The sequence below is a fragment of the Hyla sarda genome, unplaced genomic scaffold, assembly GCF_029499605.1.
Source record: "Hyla sarda isolate aHylSar1 unplaced genomic scaffold, aHylSar1.hap1 scaffold_266, whole genome shotgun sequence".
Classification (NCBI taxonomy): domain Eukaryota; kingdom Metazoa; phylum Chordata; class Amphibia; order Anura; family Hylidae; genus Hyla; species Hyla sarda.
Genome location: NW_026609353.1, coordinates 135,030 through 151,526, shown reverse-complemented (window position 1 = coordinate 151,526; position 16,497 = coordinate 135,030). Strand labels below are relative to the sequence as shown.

General features: G+C 46.0%; 7 non-coding genes across 7 annotated transcripts; all 7 read left to right on the top strand.

The window, feature by feature from the left end:
• Window positions 1–832: 832 nt before the first annotated feature.
• Window positions 833–1,023, top strand: LOC130324669 (U2 spliceosomal RNA). Its single transcript, XR_008869627.1, has one exon. It is a non-coding gene; the product is annotated as a U2 spliceosomal RNA (small nuclear RNA).
• Window positions 1,024–3,113: 2,090 nt separating this feature from the next.
• LOC130324668 (U2 spliceosomal RNA) lies at window positions 3,114–3,304 on the top strand. Its single transcript, XR_008869626.1, has one exon. It is a non-coding gene; the product is annotated as a U2 spliceosomal RNA (small nuclear RNA).
• A 2,090-nt stretch (window positions 3,305–5,394) lies between these two features.
• On the top strand, window positions 5,395–5,585 carry LOC130324666 (U2 spliceosomal RNA). Its single transcript, XR_008869624.1, has one exon. It is a non-coding gene; the product is annotated as a U2 spliceosomal RNA (small nuclear RNA).
• Window positions 5,586–7,673: 2,088 nt separating this feature from the next.
• Window positions 7,674–7,864, top strand: LOC130324665 (U2 spliceosomal RNA). The gene has a single exon (XR_008869623.1). It is a non-coding gene; the product is annotated as a U2 spliceosomal RNA (small nuclear RNA).
• A 2,096-nt stretch (window positions 7,865–9,960) lies between these two features.
• Window positions 9,961–10,151, top strand: LOC130324664 (U2 spliceosomal RNA). The gene has a single exon (XR_008869622.1). It is a non-coding gene; the product is annotated as a U2 spliceosomal RNA (small nuclear RNA).
• Window positions 10,152–12,245: 2,094 nt separating this feature from the next.
• Window positions 12,246–12,436, top strand: LOC130324663 (U2 spliceosomal RNA). Its single transcript, XR_008869621.1, has one exon. It is a non-coding gene; the product is annotated as a U2 spliceosomal RNA (small nuclear RNA).
• Window positions 12,437–14,530: 2,094 nt separating this feature from the next.
• LOC130324662 (U2 spliceosomal RNA) lies at window positions 14,531–14,721 on the top strand. Its single transcript, XR_008869620.1, has one exon. It is a non-coding gene; the product is annotated as a U2 spliceosomal RNA (small nuclear RNA).
• The last annotated feature ends 1,776 nt before the right edge of the window (window positions 14,722–16,497 follow it).

Here is a 16,497-nt window from a genome sequence, read left to right as displayed (position 1 = left end):
AGATATTGCAGCCGCTGCTGTGTCCAGGCCCAGGAGCCTTAGCACTGTGCTGTGATGTCACTCAATACCACTGACATCACTAGGTGTAAACAACATCTCTCCTTTGCTGTGTATGTGACTATGGAGCTGTTTGGTGATGTCGTCTATTATGGCCTTCATAGAAGCAACAGGAGATTGTTGCATCCATCTAGAACCCTCAGAACTACAGTGCTATGATGTCACTCACTTCCACAGGCCTTGCAGAGTGTAAACAACAACAACCCAGCTTTGTTGTGTATGTAACCATAGGGATTGTGATGTCACCTAGAACCTTCACAGCAGCGACAGCTTTATGAGGAGCATCAGCACTGCTCTGCCTGAGCAGAACCATCACCGCCATAGGTTGTCAAATAACCCGGATTTAACCCACACAGGTAAGTCCAATGGGGTGCAGGCATGTCCTCTATGCTTACAGCTTCCCGTGGGTGTTGGTTTGATACCGTTTGGGGACAGCCAAGGAGGCATCTGCAGGCAACAAAGGTAGGTGTGTGCTTGTGTGTGTGTTTCCTATGCAGATCCTAAGCCCAGTGTCACATGCAAGTAGGAGGAGTAAGAAGGGTTCCTGGCAAATCCGGGTTATGGATTGCATTTAAAAAGGCCCCGTGGGAGTGCAATGGGCCCCTGTCTTGCTGCTTAGCAATAATGGTATGGGTTTAGGTTCTGCTGTGTGTACTGGTGGTTGACTGCCCCCCAGCCCAGAGTGTGCATGGAAAATTGTCTGGCAGCCTCCCTGACAGCAAGCAGTGATAGTGCCCATGAAGGGGACCTTGTTGGGCCCGCCCCTTTCACGGTTATCGCTTCTCGGCCTTTTGGCTAAGATCAAGTGTAGTATCTGTTCTTATCAGTTTAATATCTGATACGTCCCCTATCTGGGGACCATATATTAAATGGATTTTTGAGAACGGGGGCCGATTTCGAAGCTTGCTTCCGTCGCCCTATGCATTGACCCGATATGGCAGTATCTTCGGGTACAGTGCACCACCCCCTTACAGGGTTAAAAAGAAAGATTCCTACTTTCATTGCTACCTGCTTGCTGGCTAGCCAGCTAGCCAGCCCTGTGGGCCTCTGCTGCTGCTGCTGCTGCTGCTGCAGCCAAAAAACAAAAGGTGGTGCTGCTGCTGCTTCTGCTGCTTCTGCTTGTGTCTGGCCGCTGTTGGAGCGTCCAGGCACAGGACTTCTGCTGCTGCTGACTAAATGGCCTCCTTAATTGGATCATTTGAGTAGCCAGCACACCTGTGCAGGTAGGGCATGACATGATAGGCAGCTGCCTTGATAGCGGGTGGGTGCTGAATGTTCCTAATTGACAAAATAAGATTAATGCTTATGAAGAAATATAAAATCTCATCCCTTCCCCAATATCGCGCCACACCCCTACCCCTTAATTCCCTGGTTGAACTTGATGGACATATGTCTTTTTTCGACCGTACTAACTATGTAACTATGTAACATAACATGGGGGGGTCTCCTGGCTGTTCACACAGGTGTGTCATTGCTGTACATTGACCATGCATTGCTTCTGTGGTATTGCAAAGGCAAAGACAAATGCTTCCAGCCATCCATTGCACTAATGGATTGGTCATCAGCTGGCTGTCTATGTCCCGCATCAATATAGACCAAAGTACAGAGGGTTAGGCTATGCTATAGTGCACCTACCTGATGCATCAGAAGGTGCGAGGCCCTTGCTAAATTCTGTGCACAGACTTTGAGATCTATGCTTTAGACTGTATCTAAACCTGCTCCAACATGGACTGACATTCTGGCCTACTTTCAGCCGATGCGACTTGTCTGTCGCTGAACAGTCGCTTTTTATGTATTCAGCACCTATGTATAATGTTGTAAAAATGCTCTAGAAGCTAAAGTCGCAGAAATGTCACACATATTTGGCCTGCAACTTTCTGTGCGACAAATTCAGACAGGAAAAATCAGTATAAATCCTTAGAAAATTATCCCCCAGTGTCTCCATCTGCTGGCGGTATTGAATAAGCATTGCTGCACTGATGGGGTATGCATTAGACGAAAAAAAAGAAGAAAAAGAAGAATAATACGCCCAGAAAAGAGGCGAAAAGGAGAAAAACGTAAAAAAACGTGAAAAAAAAGTAAGAGGAAGAGAAGGGAAAAAAAGGTGGAAATGGGTTTAAAAGTGATTTCGGCGGAGAAATATATATATATATATATATATATATATATATATATATATATATACGCGCACACACACACATATATATAAACGTATTCTCCGTTGAGATATTGCAGCCGCTGCTGTGTCCAGGCCCAGGAGCCTTAGCACTGTGCTGTGATGTCACTCAATACCACTGACATCACTAGGTGTAAACAACATCTCTCCTTTGCTGTGTATGTGACTATGGAGCTGTTTGGTGATGTCGTCTATTATGGCCTTCATAGAAGCAACAGGAGATTGTTGCATCCATCTAGAACCCTCAGAACTACAGTGCTATGATGTCACTCACTTCCACAGGCCTTGCAGAGTGTAAACAACAACAACCCAGCTTTGTTGTGTATGTAACCATAGGGATTGTGATGTCACCTAGAACCTTCACAGCAGCGACAGCTTTATGAGGAGCATCAGCACTGCTCTGCCTGAGCAGAACCATCACCGCCATAGGTTGTCAAATAACCCGGATTTAACCCACACAGGTAAGTCCAATGGGGTGCAGGCATGTCCTCTATGCTTACAGCTTCCCGTGGGTGTTGGTTTGATACCGTTTGGGGACAGCCAAGGAGGCATCTGCAGGCAACAAAGGTAGGTGTGTGCTTGTGTGTGTGTTTCCTATGCAGATCCTAAGCCCAGTGTCACATGCAAGTAGGAGGAGTAAGAAGGGTTCCTGGCAAATCCGGGTTATGGATTGCATTTAAAAAGGCCCCGTGGGAGTGCAATGGGCCCCTGTCTTGCTGCTTAGCAATAATGGTATGGGTTTAGGTTCTGCTGTGTGTACTGGTGGTTGACTGCCCCCCAGCCCAGAGTGTGCATGGAAAATTGTCTGGCAGCCTCCCTGACAGCAAGCAGTGATAGTGCCCATGAAGGGGACCTTGTTGGGCCCGCCCCTTTCACGGTTATCGCTTCTCGGCCTTTTGGCTAAGATCAAGTGTAGTATCTGTTCTTATCAGTTTAATATCTGATACGTCCCCTATCTGGGGACCATATATTAAATGGATTTTTGAGAACGGGGGCCGATTTCGAAGCTTGCTTCCGTCGCCCTATGCATTGACCCGATATGGCAGTATCTTCGGGTACAGTGCACCACCCCCTTACAGGGTTAAAAAGAAAGATTCCTACTTTCATTGCTACCTGCTTGCTGGCTAGCCAGCTAGCCAGCCCTGTGGGCCTTGCTGCTGCTGCTGCTGCTGCTGCAGCCAAAAAACAAAAGGTGGTGCTGCTGCTGCGCTGCTTCTGCTTGTGTCTGGCCGCTGTTGGAGCGTCCAGGCACAGGACTTCTGCTGCTGCTGACTAAATGGCCTCCTTAATTGGATCATTTGAGTAGCCAGCACACCTGTGCAGGTAGGGCATGACATGATAGGCAGCTGCCTTGATAGCGGGTGGGTGCTGAATGTTCCTAATTGACAAAATAAGATTAATGCTTATGAAGAAATATAAAATCTCATCCCTTCCCCAATATCGCGCCACACCCCTACCCCTTAATTCCCTGGTTGAACTTGATGGACATATGTCTTTTTTCGACCGTACTAACTATGTAACTATGTAACATAACATGGGGGGGTCTCCTGGCTGTTCACACAGGTGTGTCATTGCTGTACATTGACCATGCATTGCTTCTGTGGTATTGCAAAGGCAAAGACAAATGCTTCCAGCCATCCATTGCACTAATGGATTGGTCATCAGCTGGCTGTCTATGTCCCGCATCAATATAGACCAAAGTACAGAGGGTTAGGCTATGCTATAGTGCACCTACCTGATGCATCAGAAGGTGCGAGGCCCTTGCTAAATTCTGTGCACAGACTTTGAGATCTATGCTTTAGACTGTATCTAAACCTGCTCCAACATGGACTGACATTCTGGCCTACTTTCAGCCGATGCGACTTGTCTGTCGCTGAACAGTCGCTTTTTATGTATTCAGCACCTATGTATAATGTTGTAAAAATGCTCTAGAAGCTAAAGTCGCAGAAATGTCACACATATTTGGCCTGCAACTTTCTGTGCGACAAATTCAGACAGGAAAAATCAGTATAAATCCTTAGAAAATTATCCCCCAGTGTCTCCATCTGCTGGCGGTATTGAATAAGCATTGCTGCACTGATGGGGTATGCATTAGACGAAAAAAAAGAAGAAAAAGAAGAATAATACGCCCAGAAAAGAGGCGAAAAGGAGAAAAACGTAAAAAAACGTGAAAAAAAAGTAAGAGGAAGAGAAGGGAAAAAAAGGTGGAAATGGGTTTAAAAGTGATTTCGGCGGAGAATATATATATATATATATATATATATATATATATATATATATATATATATACGCGCACACACACACATATATATAAACGTATTCTCCGTTGAGATATTGCAGCCGCTGCTGTGTCCAGGCCCAGGAGCCTTAGCACTGTGCTGTGATGTCACTCAATACCACTGACATCACTAGGTGTAAACAACATCTCTCCTTTGCTGTGTATGTGACTATGGAGCTGTTTGGTGATGTCGTCTATTATGGCCTTCATAGAAGCAACAGGAGATTGTTGCATCCATCTAGAACCCTCAGAACTACAGTGCTATGATGTCACTCACTTCCACAGGCCTTGCAGAGTGTAAACAACAACAACCCAGCTTTGTTGTGTATGTAACCATAGGGATTGTGATGTCACCTAGAACCTTCACAGCAGCGACAGCTTTATGAGGAGCATCAGCACTGCTCTGCCTGAGCAGAACCATCACCGCCATAGGTTGTCAAATAACCCGGATTTAACCCACACAGGTAAGTCCAATGGGGTGCAGGCATGTCCTCTATGCTTACAGCTTCCCGTGGGTGTTGGTTTGATACCGTTTGGGGACAGCCAAGGAGGCATCTGCAGGCAACAAAGGTAGGTGTGTGCTTGTGTGTGTGTTTCCTATGCAGATCCTAAGCCCAGTGTCACATGCAAGTAGGAGGAGTAAGAAGGGTTCCTGGCAAATCCGGGTTATGGATTGCATTTAAAAAGGCCCCGTGGGAGTGCAATGGGCCCCTGTCTTGCTGCTTAGCAATAATGGTATGGGTTTAGGTTCTGCTGTGTGTACTGGTGGTTGACTGCCCCCCAGCCCAGAGTGTGCATGGAAAATTGTCTGGCAGCCTCCCTGACAGCAAGCAGTGATAGTGCCCATGAAGGGGACCTTGTTGGGCCCGCCCCTTTCACGGTTATCGCTTCTCGGCCTTTTGGCTAAGATCAAGTGTAGTATCTGTTCTTATCAGTTTAATATCTGATACGTCCCCTATCTGGGGACCATATATTAAATGGATTTTTGAGAACGGGGGCCGATTTCGAAGCTTGCTTCCGTCGCCCTATGCATTGACCCGATATGGCAGTATCTTCGGGTACAGTGCACCACCCCCTTACAGGGTTAAAAAGAAAGATTCCTACTTTCATTGCTACCTGCTTGCTGGCTAGCCAGCTAGCCAGCCCTGTGGGCCTTGCTGCTGCTGCTGCTGCTGCTGCAGCCAAAAAACAAAAGGTGGTGCTGCTGCTGCTTCTGCTGCTTCTGCTTGTGTCTGGCCGCTGTTGGAGCGTCCAGGCACAGGACTTCTGCTGCTGCTGACTAAATGGCCTCCTTAATTGGATCATTTGAGTAGCCAGCACACCTGTGCAGGTAGGGCATGACATGATAGGCAGCTGCCTTGATAGCGGGTGGGTGCTGAATGTTCCTAATTGACAAAATAAGATTAATGCTTATGAAGAAATATAAAATCTCATCCCTTCCCCAATATCGCGCCACACCCCTACCCCTTAATTCCCTGGTTGAACTTGATGGACATATGTCTTTTTTCGACCGTACTAACTATGTAACTATGTAACATAACATGGGGGGGTCTCCTGGCTGTTCACACAGGTGTGTCATTGCTGTACATTGACCATGCATTGCTTCTGTGGTATTGCAAAGGCAAAGACAAATGCTTCCAGCCATCCATTGCACTAATGGATTGGTCATCAGCTGGCTGTCTATGTCCCGCATCAATATAGACCAAAGTACAGAGGGTTAGGCTATGCTATAGTGCACCTACCTGATGCATCAGAAGGTGCGAGGCCCTTGCTAAATTCTGTGCACAGACTTTGAGATCTATGCTTTAGACTGTATCTAAACCTGCTCCAACATGGACTGACATTCTGGCCTACTTTCAGCCGATGCGACTTGTCTGTCGCTGAACAGTCGCTTTTTATGTATTCAGCACCTATGTATAATGTTGTAAAAATGCTCTAGAAGCTAAAGTCGCAGAAATGTCACACATATTTGGCCTGCAACTTTCTGTGCGACAAATTCAGACAGGAAAAATCAGTATAAATCCTTAGAAAATTATCCCCCAGTGTCTCCATCTGCTGGCGGTATTGAATAAGCATTGCTGCACTGATGGGGTATGCATTAGACGAAAAAAAAGAAGAAAAAGAAGAATAATACGCCCAGAAAAGAGGCGAAAAGGAGAAAAACGTAAAAAAACGTGAAAAAAAAGTAAGAGGAAGAGAAGGGAAAAAAAGGTGGAAATGGGTTTAAAAGTGATTTCGGCGGAGAATATATATATATATATATATATATATATATATATATATATATATACGCGCACACACACACATATATATAAACGTATTCTCCGTTGAGATATTGCAGCCGCTGCTGTGTCCAGGCCCAGGAGCCTTAGCACTGTGCTGTGATGTCACTCAATACCACTGACATCACTAGGTGTAAACAACATCTCTCCTTTGCTGTGTATGTGACTATGGAGCTGTTTGGTGATGTCGTCTATTATGGCCTTCATAGAAGCAACAGGAGATTGTTGCATCCATCTAGAACCCTCAGAACTACAGTGCTATGATGTCACTCACTTCCACAGGCCTTGCAGAGTGTAAACAACAACAACCCAGCTTTGTTGTGTATGTAACCATAGGGATTGTGATGTCACCTAGAACCTTCACAGCAGCGACAGCTTTATGAGGAGCATCAGCACTGCTCTGCCTGAGCAGAACCATCACCGCCATAGGTTGTCAAATAACCCGGATTTAACCCACACAGGTAAGTCCAATGGGGTGCAGGCATGTCCTCTATGCTTACAGCTTCCCGTGGGTGTTGGTTTGATACCGTTTGGGGACAGCCAAGGAGGCATCTGCAGGCAACAAAGGTAGGTGTGTGCTTGTGTGTGTGTTTCCTATGCAGATCCTAAGCCCAGTGTCACATGCAAGTAGGAGGAGTAAGAAGGGTTCCTGGCAAATCCGGGTTATGGATTGCATTTAAAAAGGCCCCGTGGGAGTGCAATGGGCCCCTGTCTTGCTGCTTAGCAATAATGGTATGGGTTTAGGTTCTGCTGTGTGTACTGGTGGTTGACTGCCCCCCAGCCCAGAGTGTGCATGGAAAATTGTCTGGCAGCCTCCCTGACAGCAAGCAGTGATAGTGCCCATGAAGGGGACCTTGTTGGGCCCGCCCCTTTCACGGTTATCGCTTCTCGGCCTTTTGGCTAAGATCAAGTGTAGTATCTGTTCTTATCAGTTTAATATCTGATACGTCCCCTATCTGGGGACCATATATTAAATGGATTTTTGAGAACGGGGGCCGATTTCGAAGCTTGCTTCCGTCGCCCTATGCATTGACCCGATATGGCAGTATCTTCGGGTACAGTGCACCACCCCCTTACAGGGTTAAAAAGAAAGATTCCTACTTTCATTGCTACCTGCTTGCTGGCTAGCCAGCTAGCCAGCCCTGTGGGCCTTGCTGCTGCTGCTGCTGCTGCTGCTGCAGCCAAAAAACAAAAGGTGGTGCTGCTGCTGCTGCTTCTGCTGCTTCTGCTTGTGTCTGGCCGCTGTTGGAGCGTCCAGGCACAGGACTTCTGCTGCTGCTGACTAAATGGCCTCCTTAATTGGATCATTTGAGTAGCCAGCACACCTGTGCAGGTAGGGCATGACATGATAGGCAGCTGCCTTGATAGCGGGTGGGTGCTGAATGTTCCTAATTGACAAAATAAGATTAATGCTTATGAAGAAATATAAAATCTCATCCCTTCCCCAATATCGCGCCACACCCCTACCCCTTAATTCCCTGGTTGAACTTGATGGACATATGTCTTTTTTCGACCGTACTAACTATGTAACTATGTAACATAACATGGGGGGGTCTCCTGGCTGTTCGGTGTGTCATTGCTGTACATTGACCATGCATTGCTTCTGTGGTATTGCAAAGGCAAAGACAAATGCTTCCAGCCATCCATTGCACTAATGGATTGGTCATCAGCTGGCTGTCTATGTCCCGCATCAATATAGACCAAAGTACAGAGGGTTAGGCTATGCTATAGTGCACCTACCTGATGCATCAGAAGGTGCGAGGCCCTTGCTAAATTCTGTGCACAGACTTTGAGATCTATGCTTTAGACTGTATCTAAACCTGCTCCAACATGGACTGACATTCTGGCCTACTTTCAGCCGATGCGACTTGTCTGTCGCTGAACAGTCGCTTTTTATGTATTCAGCACCTATGTATAATGTTGTAAAAATGCTCTAGAAGCTAAAGTCGCAGAAATGTCACACATATTTGGCCTGCAACTTTCTGTGCGACAAATTCAGACAGGAAAAATCAGTATAAATCCTTAGAAAATTATCCCCCAGTGTCTCCATCTGCTGGCGGTATTGAATAAGCATTGCTGCACTGATGGGGTATGCATTAGACGAAAAAAAAGAAGAAAAAGAAGAATAATACGCCCAGAAAAGAGGCGAAAAGGAGAAAAACGTAAAAAAACGTGAAAAAAAAGTAAGAGGAAGAGAAGGGAAAAAAAGGTGGAAATGGGTTTAAAAGTGATTTCGGCGGAGAAATATATATATATATATATATATATATATATATATATATATATATATATATACGCGCACACACACACATATATATAAACGTATTCTCCGTTGAGATATTGCAGCCGCTGCTGTGTCCAGGCCCAGGAGCCTTAGCACTGTGCTGTGATGTCACTCAATACCACTGACATCACTAGGTGTAAACAACATCTCTCCTTTGCTGTGTATGTGACTATGGAGCTGTTTGGTGATGTCGTCTATTATGGCCTTCATAGAAGCAACAGGAGATTGTTGCATCCATCTAGAACCCTCAGAACTACAGTGCTATGATGTCACTCACTTCCACAGGCCTTGCAGAGTGTAAACAACAACAACCCAGCTTTGTTGTGTATGTAACCATAGGGATTGTGATGTCACCTAGAACCTTCACAGCAGCGACAGCTTTATGAGGAGCATCAGCACTGCTCTGCCTGAGCAGAACCATCACCGCCATAGGTTGTCAAATAACCCGGATTTAACCCACACAGGTAAGTCCAATGGGGTGCAGGCATGTCCTCTATGCTTACAGCTTCCCGTGGGTGTTGGTTTGATACCGTTTGGGGACAGCCAAGGAGGCATCTGCAGGCAACAAAGGTAGGTGTGTGCTTGTGTGTGTGTTTCCTATGCAGATCCTAAGCCCAGTGTCACATGCAAGTAGGAGGAGTAAGAAGGGTTCCTGGCAAATCCGGGTTATGGATTGCATTTAAAAAGGCCCCGTGGGAGTGCAATGGGCCCCTGTCTTGCTGCTTAGCAATAATGGTATGGGTTTAGGTTCTGCTGTGTGTACTGGTGGTTGACTGCCCCCCAGCCCAGAGTGTGCATGGAAAATTGTCTGGCAGCCTCCCTGACAGCAAGCAGTGATAGTGCCCATGAAGGGGACCTTGTTGGGCCCGCCCCTTTCACGGTTATCGCTTCTCGGCCTTTTGGCTAAGATCAAGTGTAGTATCTGTTCTTATCAGTTTAATATCTGATACGTCCCCTATCTGGGGACCATATATTAAATGGATTTTTGAGAACGGGGGCCGATTTCGAAGCTTGCTTCCGTCGCCCTATGCATTGACCCGATATGGCAGTATCTTCGGGTACAGTGCACCACCCCCTTACAGGGTTAAAAAGAAAGATTCCTACTTTCATTGCTACCTGCTTGCTGGCTAGCCAGCTAGCCAGCCCTGTGGGCCTTGCTGCTGCTGCTGCTGCTGCTGCTGCAGCCAAAAAACAAAAGGTGGTGCTGCTGCTGCTTCTGCTGCTTCTGCTTGTGTCTGGCCGCTGTTGGAGCGTCCAGGCACAGGACTTCTGCTGCTGCTGACTAAATGGCCTCCTTAATTGGATCATTTGAGTAGCCAGCACACCTGTGCAGGTAGGGCATGACATGATAGGCAGCTGCCTTGATAGCGGGTGGGTGCTGAATGTTCCTAATTGACAAAATAAGATTAATGCTTATGAAGAAATATAAAATCTCATCCCTTCCCCAATATCGCGCCACACCCCTACCCCTTAATTCCCTGGTTGAACTTGATGGACATATGTCTTTTTTCGACCGTACTAACTATGTAACTATGTAACATAACATGGGGGGGTCTCCTGGCTGTTCACACAGGTGTGTCATTGCTGTACATTGACCATGCATTGCTTCTGTGGTATTGCAAAGGCAAAGACAAATGCTTCCAGCCATCCATTGCACTAATGGATTGGTCATCAGCTGGCTGTCTATGTCCCGCATCAATATAGACCAAAGTACAGAGGGTTAGGCTATGCTATAGTGCACCTACCTGATGCATCAGAAGGTGCGAGGCCCTTGCTAAATTCTGTGCACAGACTTTGAGATCTATGCTTTAGACTGTATCTAAACCTGCTCCAACATGGACTGACATTCTGGCCTACTTTCAGCCGATGCGACTTGTCTGTCGCTGAACAGTCGCTTTTTATGTATTCAGCACCTATGTATAATGTTGTAAAAATGCTCTAGAAGCTAAAGTCGCAGAAATGTCACACATATTTGGCCTGCAACTTTCTGTGCGACAAATTCAGACAGGAAAAATCAGTATAAATCCTTAGAAAATTATCCCCCAGTGTCTCCATCTGCTGGCGGTATTGAATAAGCATTGCTGCACTGATGGGGTATGCATTAGACGAAAAAAAAGAAGAAAAAGAAGAATAATACGCCCAGAAAAGAGGCGAAAAGGAGAAAAACGTAAAAAAACGTGAAAAAAAAGTAAGAGGAAGAGAAGGGAAAAAAAGGTGGAAATGGGTTTAAAAGTGATTTCGGCGGAGAAATATATATATATATATATATATATATATATATATATATATATATATACGCGCACACACACACATATATATAAACGTATTCTCCGTTGAGATATTGCAGCCGCTGCTGTGTCCAGGCCCAGGAGCCTTAGCACTGTGCTGTGATGTCACTCAATACCACTGACATCACTAGGTGTAAACAACATCTCTCCTTTGCTGTGTATGTGACTATGGAGCTGTTTGGTGATGTCGTCTATTATGGCCTTCATAGAAGCAACAGGAGATTGTTGCATCCATCTAGAACCCTCAGAACTACAGTGCTATGATGTCACTCACTTCCACAGGCCTTGCAGAGTGTAAACAACAACAACCCAGCTTTGTTGTGTATGTAACCATAGGGATTGTGATGTCACCTAGAACCTTCACAGCAGCGACAGCTTTATGAGGAGCATCAGCACTGCTCTGCCTGAGCAGAACCATCACCGCCATAGGTTGTCAAATAACCCGGATTTAACCCACACAGGTAAGTCCAATGGGGTGCAGGCATGTCCTCTATGCTTACAGCTTCCCGTGGGTGTTGGTTTGATACCGTTTGGGGACAGCCAAGGAGGCATCTGCAGGCAACAAAGGTAGGTGTGTGCTTGTGTGTGTGTTTCCTATGCAGATCCTAAGCCCAGTGTCACATGCAAGTAGGAGGAGTAAGAAGGGTTCCTGGCAAATCCGGGTTATGGATTGCATTTAAAAAGGCCCCGTGGGAGTGCAATGGGCCCCTGTCTTGCTGCTTAGCAATAATGGTATGGGTTTAGGTTCTGCTGTGTGTACTGGTGGTTGACTGCCCCCCAGCCCAGAGTGTGCATGGAAAATTGTCTGGCAGCCTCCCTGACAGCAAGCAGTGATAGTGCCCATGAAGGGGACCTTGTTGGGCCCGCCCCTTTCACGGTTATCGCTTCTCGGCCTTTTGGCTAAGATCAAGTGTAGTATCTGTTCTTATCAGTTTAATATCTGATACGTCCCCTATCTGGGGACCATATATTAAATGGATTTTTGAGAACGGGGGCCGATTTCGAAGCTTGCTTCCGTCGCCCTATGCATTGACCCGATATGGCAGTATCTTCGGGTACAGTGCACCACCCCCTTACAGGGTTAAAAAGAAAGATTCCTACTTTCATTGCTACCTGCTTGCTGGCTAGCCAGCTAGCCAGCCCTGTGGGCCTTGCTGCTGCTGCTGCTGCTGCTGCTGCAGCCAAAAAACAAAAGGTGGTGCTGCTGCTGCTTCTGCTGCTTCTGCTTGTGTCTGGCCGCTGTTGGAGCGTCCAGGCACAGGACTTCTGCTGCTGCTGACTAAATGGCCTCCTTAATTGGATCATTTGAGTAGCCAGCACACCTGTGCAGGTAGGGCATGACATGATAGGCAGCTGCCTTGATAGCGGGTGGGTGCTGAATGTTCCTAATTGACAAAATAAGATTAATGCTTATGAAGAAATATAAAATCTCATCCCTTCCCCAATATCGCGCCACACCCCTACCCCTTAATTCCCTGGTTGAACTTGATGGACATATGTCTTTTTTCGACCGTACTAACTATGTAACTATGTAACATAACATGGGGGGGTCTCCTGGCTGTTCACACAGGTGTGTCATTGCTGTACATTGACCATGCATTGCTTCTGTGGTATTGCAAAGGCAAAGACAAATGCTTCCAGCCATCCATTGCACTAATGGATTGGTCATCAGCTGGCTGTCTATGTCCCGCATCAATATAGACCAAAGTACAGAGGGTTAGGCTATGCTATAGTGCACCTACCTGATGCATCAGAAGGTGCGAGGCCCTTGCTAAATTCTGTGCACAGACTTTGAGATCTATGCTTTAGACTGTATCTAAACCTGCTCCAACATGGACTGACATTCTGGCCTACTTTCAGCCGATGCGACTTGTCTGTCGCTGAACAGTCGCTTTTTATGTATTCAGCACCTATGTATAATGTTGTAAAAATGCTCTAGAAGCTAAAGTCGCAGAAATGTCACACATATTTGGCCTGCAACTTTCTGTGCGACAAATTCAGACAGGAAAAATCAGTATAAATCCTTAGAAAATTATCCCCCAGTGTCTCCATCTGCTGGCGGTATTGAATAAGCATTGCTGCACTGATGGGGTATGCATTAGACGAAAAAAAAGAAGAAAAAGAAGAATAATACGCCCAGAAAAGAGGCGAAAAGGAGAAAAACGTAAAAAAACGTGAAAAAAAAGTAAGAGGAAGAGAAGGGAAAAAAAGGTGGAAATGGGTTTAAAAGTGATTTCGGCGGAGAAATATATATATATATATATATATATATATATATATATATATATATATACGCGCACACACACACATATATATAAACGTATTCTCCGTTGAGATATTGCAGCCGCTGCTGTGTCCAGGCCCAGGAGCCTTAGCACTGTGCTGTGATGTCACTCAATACCACTGACATCACTAGGTGTAAACAACATCTCTCCTTTGCTGTGTATGTGACTATGGAGCTGTTTGGTGATGTCGTCTATTATGGCCTTCATAGAAGCAACAGGAGATTGTTGCATCCATCTAGAACCCTCAGAACTACAGTGCTATGATGTCACTCACTTCCACAGGCCTTGCAGAGTGTAAACAACAACAACCCAGCTTTGTTGTGTATGTAACCATAGGGATTGTGATGTCACCTAGAACCTTCACAGCAGCGACAGCTTTATGAGGAGCATCAGCACTGCTCTGCCTGAGCAGAACCATCACCGCCATAGGTTGTCAAATAACCCGGATTTAACCCACACAGGTAAGTCCAATGGGGTGCAGGCATGTCCTCTATGCTTACAGCTTCCCGTGGGTGTTGGTTTGATACCGTTTGGGGACAGCCAAGGAGGCATCTGCAGGCAACAAAGGTAGGTGTGTGCTTGTGTGTGTGTTTCCTATGCAGATCCTAAGCCCAGTGTCACATGCAAGTAGGAGGAGTAAGAAGGGTTCCTGGCAAATCCGGGTTATGGATTGCATTTAAAAAGGCCCCGTGGGAGTGCAATGGGCCCCTGTCTTGCTGCTTAGCAATAATGGTATGGGTTTAGGTTCTGCTGTGTGTACTGGTGGTTGACTGCCCCCCAGCCCAGAGTGTGCATGGAAAATTGTCTGGCAGCCTCCCTGACAGCAAGCAGTGATAGTGCCCATGAAGGGGACCTTGTTGGGCCCGCCCCTTTCACGGTTATCGCTTCTCGGCCTTTTGGCTAAGATCAAGTGTAGTATCTGTTCTTATCAGTTTAATATCTGATACGTCCCCTATCTGGGGACCATATATTAAATGGATTTTTGAGAACGGGGGCCGATTTCGAAGCTTGCTTCCGTCGCCCTATGCATTGACCCGATATGGCAGTATCTTCGGGTACAGTGCACCACCCCCTTACAGGGTTAAAAAGAAAGATTCCTACTTTCATTGCTACCTGCTTGCTGGCTAGCCAGCTAGCCAGCCCTGTGGGCCTTGCTGCTGCTGCTGCTGCTGCTGCAGCCAAAAAACAAAAGGTGGTGCTGCTGCTGCTTCTGCTGCTTCTGCTTGTGTCTGGCCGCTGTTGGAGCGTCCAGGCACAGGACTTCTGCTGCTGCTGACTAAATGGCCTCCTTAATTGGATCATTTGAGTAGCCAGCACACCTGTGCAGGTAGGGCATGACATGATAGGCAGCTGCCTTGATAGCGGGTGGGTGCTGAATGTTCCTAATTGACAAAATAAGATTAATGCTTATGAAGAAATATAAAATCTCATCCCTTCCCCAATATCGCGCCACACCCCTACCCCTTAATTCCCTGGTTGAACTTGATGGACATATGTCTTTTTTCGACCGTACTAACTATGTAACTATGTAACATAACATGGGGGGGTCTCCTGGCTGTTCACACAGGTGTGTCATTGCTGTACATTGACCATGCATTGCTTCTGTGGTATTGCAAAGGCAAAGACAAATGCTTCCAGCCATCCATTGCACTAATGGATTGGTCATCAGCTGGCTGTCTATGTCCCGCATCAATATAGACCAAAGTACAGAGGGTTAGGCTATGCTATAGTGCACCTACCTGATGCATCAGAAGGTGCGAGGCCCTTGCTAAATTCTGTGCACAGACTTTGAGATCTATGCTTTAGACTGTATCTAAACCTGCTCCAACATGGACTGACATTCTGGCCTACTTTCAGCCGATGCGACTTGTCTGTCGCTGAACAGTCGCTTTTTATGTATTCAGCACCTATGTATAATGTTGTAAAAATGCTCTAGAAGCTAAAGTCGCAGAAATGTCACACATATTTGGCCTGCAACTTTCTGTGCGACAAATTCAGACAGGAAAAATCAGTATAAATCCTTAGAAAATTATCCCCCAGTGTCTCCATCTGCTGGCGGTATTGAATAAGCATTGCTGCACTGATGGGGTATGCATTAGACGAAAAAAAAGAAGAAAAAGAAGAATAATACGCCCAGAAAAGAGGCGAAAAGGAGAAAAACGTAAAAAAACGTGAAAAAAAAGTAAGAGGAAGAGAAGGGAAAAAAAGGTGGAAATGGGTTTAAAAGTGATTTCGGCGGAGAAATATATATATATATATATATATATATATATATATATATATATATATATATATGTATATATGCGCACACACACACATATATATAAACGTATTCTCCGTTGAGATATTGCAGCCGCTGCTGTGTCCAGGCCCAGGAGCCTTAGCACTGTGCTGTGATGTCACTCAATACCACTGACATCACTAGGTGTAAACAACATCTCTCCTTTGCTGTGTATGTGACTATGGAGCTGTTTGGTGATGTCGTCTATTATGGCCTTCATAGAAGCAACAGGAGATTGTTGCATCCATCTAGAACCCTCAGAACTACAGTGCTATGATGTCACTCACTTCCACAGGCCTAGCAGAGTGTAAACAACAACAACCCAGCTTTGTTGTGTATGTAACCATAGGGATTGTGATGTCACCTAGAACCTTCACAGCAGCGACAGCTTTATGAGGAGCATCAGCACTGCTCTGCCTGAGCAGAACCATCACCGCCATAGGTTGTCAAATAACCCGGATTTAACCCACACAGGTAAGTCCAATGGGGTGCAGGCATGTCCTCTATGCTTACAGCTTCCCGTGGGTGTTGGTTTGATACCGTTTGGGGACAGCCAAGGAGGCATC